Genomic DNA, 7,444 nt, shown 5'->3' with positions numbered 1-7,444 from the left:
CACCCACCCAACTTCATGTTCTTTCTCTTTAAAAACAAACAACAAGCTGATCGATTTTCCCTTTCCCAGGGGGTATCAATTGCTTCTTGCTGGGGAGTTTGACTCCGTGTCCACGTTCCCTTCTCACGGCTGGGATGTTGTCTGGTTAGAACCTGTACACAGGTCTTACATGTGCTATCACAGACTCTGTGAGTTCATATGTGTATCAGTCTTGCCGTGTCTGAAAGAGGCTGTTTCCTGGCATCATCCACCACCTCTGGGTCTAACCTGGACTAGATGGTTGTTTAACCACGTTTCCTGCTTATCTTCCAGAGGATGAAACTGGAAGTGATCTGTTTGCCATATCAAGTGAAGAAACTAAAGGGGAACCTGGAATCGAAAGTTCCTAAAGGCTTTTGTGATACATCACATAGTTATTCCATTTCCCATGGGTATGATTCAACATATGCTATTAGTTTAGAACCCTCCTAAGGCAGATTCACATGGGTCCTTTGGCACATGTAAAGAATGGTGTGCAAAAATCCAAACCAAACAAAATGATGTTATGTTAATTCCGTATAACAAACTGCCATGGAGTGGTGTTTTGTACTATAGAAATTCACTTCCTCAAAGTTCTGGGGGCTGGGAATTCAAGTCAGGATATCAGCCATGCTGATTCCTTCAGAGACTCAGCTTGCTTCAGGCTTGTAGATCCCATCTTTTCCCTGAGTCTTCTCACGATCTTTTCTCTGTGTTTTCCTGTGACCTGATTTTCTCTTCTTCAAAAGACAGTGGCCATTTCAACCCAGTCCCATTCAAATTAACATTTAAGCTTAATGACCTCTTTAAAGACCCTTTGTGTCTCATTTCAGTCAAGTTCTAAGAAACTTTAGCTAAGAACTTTTTTTCTTTTTTTCTATTTATTTAATTTTTTTTTCATTTTACATACCAATCACAGTTCTCCCTTCCATTCCTCCACCCATTTCCCATAATGCCGCCATCCAGCCCAGCCCCACCCCTGATCCACTCCTCCAAAAGGGTAAGGCCTCCCATGAGGAGTCAACAAAGACTGGTACACTCAGTTGAGGCAGGACCAAGCCTCTCCCCACTGCATCAAGGCTGAGCAAGGCATCCCATCATTGGGAATGGGCTCCAAAAAGTCAGCTCATGCACCAGGGATAGATCCTGATCCCATTGCCAGGGGCCCCTCAAACAGACCAAACTACACAACTGTCTCCCTCAAGCAGAGGGCCTTGTTCCTAGTTTGGTCCCATGTAGACTCCACAGCTGTCGGTCTAGAATTCATGAATTCCCACGAGCTTGGTTCATTTGTCTCTGTAGATTCCCCTATCATGATCTTGATGCCCCTTGCTCATATAATCCTTCCTCCCTCTCTTAGACTGGACTCCTGGAGCTCAGTCTGATGCTTGGCTGCAGATCTCTGCATCTGTTTCCATCAGTTACTGGATGAAGGCTCTACGATGACAATTAGGGTAGTCCCCAATCTGATTACAGGAGAAGGCCAGTTGAGGCACCCTCTCCACTATTGCTAGGAGTCTTAGCTGGAGTCATCCTTGTGGATTCCTGGGAATTTCCCTAGCACCAGGTTTCTCTCTAACCCCATAATGGCTCCCTCTATCAAGATATCTCTTTCATTGCCTTCCCCATCTGTCTCTCCCCCAGCTCAACCATCCTGCTCCCTCATGTTCTCACCCTCCATCCCTTCCCTCTGCTGCGCCCCACCCCCACCCCCAGTTTACCCAGAAGATCTCATCTATTTCCCCTTCCCAGGGTGATCCATACATCCCTCTTAGTGTCCTCATTGTTACCTAGCTTCTCTGGAGCTGTGGGTTGTAGTCTGGTTATCCTTTACTTTACACCTAGTATCCACTTATGAGTACATACCATGGTTGTCTTTTTGAGTCTGGGTTACCTCACTCAGGATGATATTTTCTAGTTCCATCCATTTGCCTGCAAATTTCATGATATCATTATTTTTTACTGCTGAGTAATACTCCATTGTGTATATGTACCACATTTTCTTTATCTATTCTTCAGTTGAGGGGCATCTAGGTTGTTTCCAGGTTCTGGCTATTATGAATAATGCTGCTTATGAACATAGTTGAGCAAGGGTCCTTGTGGTATGATTGAACATCCTTTGGGTATATGCCCAAGAATGATATCAATGGGTCTTAAGGTAGATTGATTCCCAATTTTCTGAGAAGTTGCCAAACTGATTTCCAAAGTGGCTGTACAAGTTTGCACTCAGCAGTGAAGGAGTTTTCCCGATACTCCACATCCTCTCCAACATAAGTTGTCATCAGTGTTTTTTATCTTATTGGCTAAGAACTTCTGCATGTGAATTTTAAGAAATGTAATCAGACCCAGCTCATGTTTGCCACAGAATCCTTCTGTTGTTTAATTGAGGCTGGTACATATGCCTACTCAGTCATAACCCCAAACCAGGTGGAGACACAGTTGGGATTAATATTCATGTTTATTTAACCAGTGAGAAAGCCAAAGGGTACAGACCAGTTGACCCAGAACTCAAAACTAGAACTTTTGAGTCTTAACACAGAGATCTGTTCTCCCTATCAGACCACCTCTCTGAAGTGAAGGGCTGGCAGAAGCTAACACCCTAACACAGTGTACTACCAGGCGGTTCTGCTTCCGTGGGTTTTATTCACAGAGGGGAATGGGACTTCCTTGACTTCCAAGAGAGACTCCACAGCAGAAGCATGGCAAGATGCCTTTGCTTTTGATAGAAATCAGCTAACTGAATGGAAACTTGTTTTCTGTATGTTTCTGATCGGAAGGCCCATGGGCAAAACCACTCTTTGATATAAAATAATATCCCACTAAGGAATTTGGTTTAATAACCCAGATATTTCAGTGGAATGTCTAGGAGAAAGAATAATGAAAGGGAATCTTGGTGGTAAAAATCCTTGGCAGACAGGACACACCTGCTCTAGGATCTTTTCATCTCTACACCTCCCCAGCTCTTGCTCCTTCCAGCCACACTGGCACGATGCATAGAACCAGACAGTAGCTGCTGCTCCAAATGTTGCATTGAATTGAAGCTACTGAGGCTTCGCCATTTAAGACCATGCACGTTATTGATGTCTCTTAAAATTCTATCAAAACTATCTGTTTTCAGTCTGAGAGCTCTAGATGCCTCATAAATTCTTAAAGCAGGAGGAGTGTGAACAATCACTAGCAAATAAAATACACTGTCATTTTAAGGACTACTAGTTACCAAATGAGGATCTCTCTCTCCTCTTTCTCCTCCTCCTCTTCCTTCTCCTCATCCTGTTTCCTTCTCCCCCTCCTTCTTCAATCCCTCACTCCTTCTCCCTTGACACTTTTCTTTTGTCAAAACTTTAAACCTAAAAGGTTACTCAATTTTGTGGAGAGTAGATTAGTGTTCTGACCCTCTCCATTCCCACATCTTAAAGCTATCGTTAGAATGTTTAAGCAATTCTTATTAAACCAATCTGTTAAAAGAAAAATTTCCATGTAATACCGATATACCACCTTTGGAAGTAGAGACTCCATTATGGATTTTCTATAAATCAATGTGGGGGCTTTCTAAAACTGACCTCAACCAGCAAAGCTGCAGCTCTTGGAGGTTAGAGTAATATATCAGAAATGTGAACTAAATCCATCTATTCTGACTGATTCTCTCAGGGGTCCAGATGAAACCAAAGTTGTAGAGGGATTTAGTCAATTCCATTTAAATTGATTCCTAAAGTTTAAGAATGAACTCTTTGAGGGAGAGGGACTGGGAAGGGAGGGTTGGGTGGGAGGAGGCTGCGCCCCAGATGTAAAATAAATAGATGAATAAAAAAGAAAAAGAAAAAAAGAGAAAGCACTCTTTTAGGTTAGAATAGGGCTTTGGGTGGCAAGTACCACTTAAATACATATTGAGTGAACAATAATTTGGCTGAGGCTGGGAGGGGCGAGTATGTGATCATGATCTGCTTGAAGAAAAATGCTAGCTGAGAGTATTAGTTACTTTTCTCCTCATTGTGATCACAAATACCCGACAAAGAGCAACTTCAGGGAGGAAGGGCTTGGTAACACATGCCTGTCATACCAGTTATTTGTGAGGCTGAAGCAAAAGGATCACAAGTTCAAGGGAAGTCTGGACAACATAGTGAGATACTCTCTCAAAATTGAAAGTTGGAGAGAGGTCTAGAGTATAGCCCCTAGGATGAATCTAGAAGAAAATGCTAAGGATGGAATATTTCTTCACCAAAGCACATCTTATCTGATATTAAATTTCTTGAAGTGGGTTCCACTTATAATTGCAATATGAACTCCCTACATTCCCATGATCCAACTCTTATTGTTTTCTTATATTCTCAAATTGCTCAATGCTGTAGAATAATCCTCTTGTACACTCTAAAGATTTATCACTCAAATTGGTTTAATAAAATTCTGATTGGCCAGTAGTCAGGCAGGAAGTATAGGTGTGGTGACCAAACTAAGGATGATGGGAAGAAGAAGGGCAGAGGGAGAGAGTCACCAGCCAGATATAGAGGGATCAGGAGATGAATGTTCCATGCTAATAAAGGCACTGCCATGAAGCAAAGCATAAATATAAATATGAGATAATTTAAATGTAAGAGATAGTTATTAATAAGCCTGAGCTATTGACCAAGCATTTATAAGTAATATTAAGCCTCTGACTCAATTATTTGGGAATCAGCTGCCAAGTATTGGGGAATAAGCAGGTGAGAGAAAAACTTCTGATTACAGCCCAATATGCATATTGGAATGTATGTCTTTAAATATCAACCCATTTTATTATTTAATTTGTTTTAGACAGGGTCTCACTAGATAGCTCTGGTTGTTTTGGAATTTACTATATAAACAAGGCTGGCCTTGAACTCACAGAGATCCACCTGCCTCTGCTTCACAAGTGCTGGGACTAAAGGCATGGGTCACCATGCCTGACTATTATTTCAATTTTCAAGTGAGAAGTGAGGAAGACAATTACTAAATATAGACTTAATAAGTGACACGGAAACATGGGATTTTGAGTTCCTGGTCAGTACTTAGTACTCTAAAACTCAAACTGGGCTGACAATAAACTAAGACAATACCATCTGCATTTTATTCTGATATTTAAAATGAATCAATCAGTATATCAAAGAATTGATCCTAATTTAAGACTTGGATATCACAACAGTTGGGTCAGACAACATACAGGCTGTTGAGACCCACTTTGATCATAATCTTTTTAAAAATTATTTATTTATTGTTATTTTGTGTGCATTGATGTTTTGCCTGCATGTATATCTGTGTGAGAGTGTCAGATCTTGGGGTTACAGACAGTTGTGAGCTGCCATGTGGTTGTTGGGAATTGAACCTGGGTCCTCTGGAAGAAGAAACAGTGCTCTCAAGCTCTGAGCCATCTCTCCAGCCTGATCATAATCGTGGCTCGTTATTCTATCACTGTGTTACTTACATTCTGACATCTAGAAAGTAAGACAGTTGGCAATAGGGACTGAGGTGAAATTTCAATTCATATCGCTCTTCATTGACATGCAAGCCACACTTTAGTTCTGGCAGGATAATATTTTGAAATATTAGCTTGTATTCCTTGGTCCTGGCCCCATTTATTCATCTTAAACATTTTTATTCATTGCTCCAAGAAAGCTATAACCTGGCACCAGGCTAAATGAAAAAGATAAATGGAATCAACTCTTGTTGAAAATGCCTGGTTTTCTAGGAGGAATGAGCAAAAACATAATAAACAATAGTCCCAAGTGTACACTTAATAACGAAAGCCAGGACATCTAGTTTGTTCCAAACTAAACTAAGTCTCCTCACACACAGGAGGAACACTGGAAGAGAAGCAGGAGTGCTTAGATTCTGGGAGTTGGCAAGATTTGGCTATTTGGCTAACTTAAGATAAAAGAGGAGCACACATTTTTTTCATTAAAACCTAATTTTTCTTTAGAGCTCCTGATCTTTGGATCTTAATTTTGTAATAAAATTCAAACTTTCTATCTGAACTTTCCTAATGAGCCTACTGAAATCAACTGACAAGAGACAGAAAGCAGAAGAATAGACACAAAAAATATTACATGTGTACAGGAACCATGCAAAAAGAGGAAATGCACAGGAAGGCCAGATAGCTGGGGCTTAAATATCAACTTCTCAAAGTGGGGGGAAGATGGAGTGTGGGTGAGAAAATCGCCTGTAGATGGTTGTGAAAGACTGTCATGGCCAGCCGTGGTTGGGATACTGATGTGAGCTTTAGGTTTAGAGACAAAGCCATCCTGGGAACATGGCCTGGTTGGGCATTGTCTCAGCCTTGTTGCTGAAGGGACAAGGTGGTTCTCAGGTGATTACTTTTGTGCAGGATGAGGCCTCACCATCAATGGAGGGGAATGGGCTGTCCTTAGAAGTTCTGGTCTTACTGGAGTCCAAGATGACTCTTAGGACAATACTCATCTCTGTCCCTTCAGCCTTGAAGGGGATGAGGCAAGAAGACAGACACTCCTTGAGTGAGTCACACACCAAGCTTCAGAGGTAAGTGGCTTACAGATGCAGAATGGGGGATGCCAAACTTGCCCTCTGCTTTTCTTAGCTATGGCACCAAGTGAAGAATTGGTGCTTTTATCATAAAAGCAGCTTCTAGATGCCTCTTTCCATCCCTGTTGTGTGCGTTTGAACATTCCTCAATCTTGAGGGAACTGAAGGGGGCCAGAATGTGACTCCATCTTAGGCACAGAGTAACTCCACTGTAGAAAATTACCTAAGCCTCAGTCCAGAAAATACCCCAGCCAAGTTTAGCCAATCAGCTAAACAGTTTCAAACTTGGTTTTATAAGGCTAGGGGGCCCAGGTGACAGAATATGGTTGTTACTAACCATATATGACTAAAAAGCCCACAATGGGTGGTACAGTTACCAGGTCTGTGGAACCAACATGTGTCCCATTAACTGCTCCTTGACTGACCAATTAGAACAAAGATTAGCTCAATATACTTAGAATTCCCCAAGTTCCTTGCTAAAAGGTCCCCGAGTGCCTTTGTCCCAGGTCATTATCGCTACTTTTGTGTGCATGTTAGACCCCTGCATGCTGGCTATTTCTTTCATCTGAATAGCACTGATAACAAATAGCAAAAATAACAAAACCTAAATTGGCTGTTTTAGTGTATCTGAATGCAAAGCCTAAGGTATAAGCAAGAGTTCTTCCTATTCCTTTGCACATAGCAACCTTGCGTGCCTTTAGCTCTGAAAACTTCTGCATTGTTTTGAATGAAGTTCAGATACACAGCTTTAAATGCTTCTAGTCAAGGACACCTGTACATTTACAGTACTAGAGTTACCTTAAAGTAGTTGATTGTAAACCAGTTACTTAAATGATTTTCATACAAATGTATTTTTGAATGAACCTTAAACTTGTCAAAACTCAGTTTCCCAAGTAGTCAAAGAGTATGGGAAGGAACC

Source organism: Peromyscus californicus, unplaced genomic scaffold, assembly GCF_007827085.1.
Source record: "Peromyscus californicus insignis strain IS unplaced genomic scaffold, ASM782708v3 Scaffold_8__1_contigs__length_139910024, whole genome shotgun sequence".
Taxonomy (NCBI): Eukaryota; Metazoa; Chordata; class Mammalia; order Rodentia; family Cricetidae; genus Peromyscus; species Peromyscus californicus.
The sequence above is the reverse complement of the archived record's forward strand: the minus strand, read 5'-3'. Positions refer to the sequence as shown.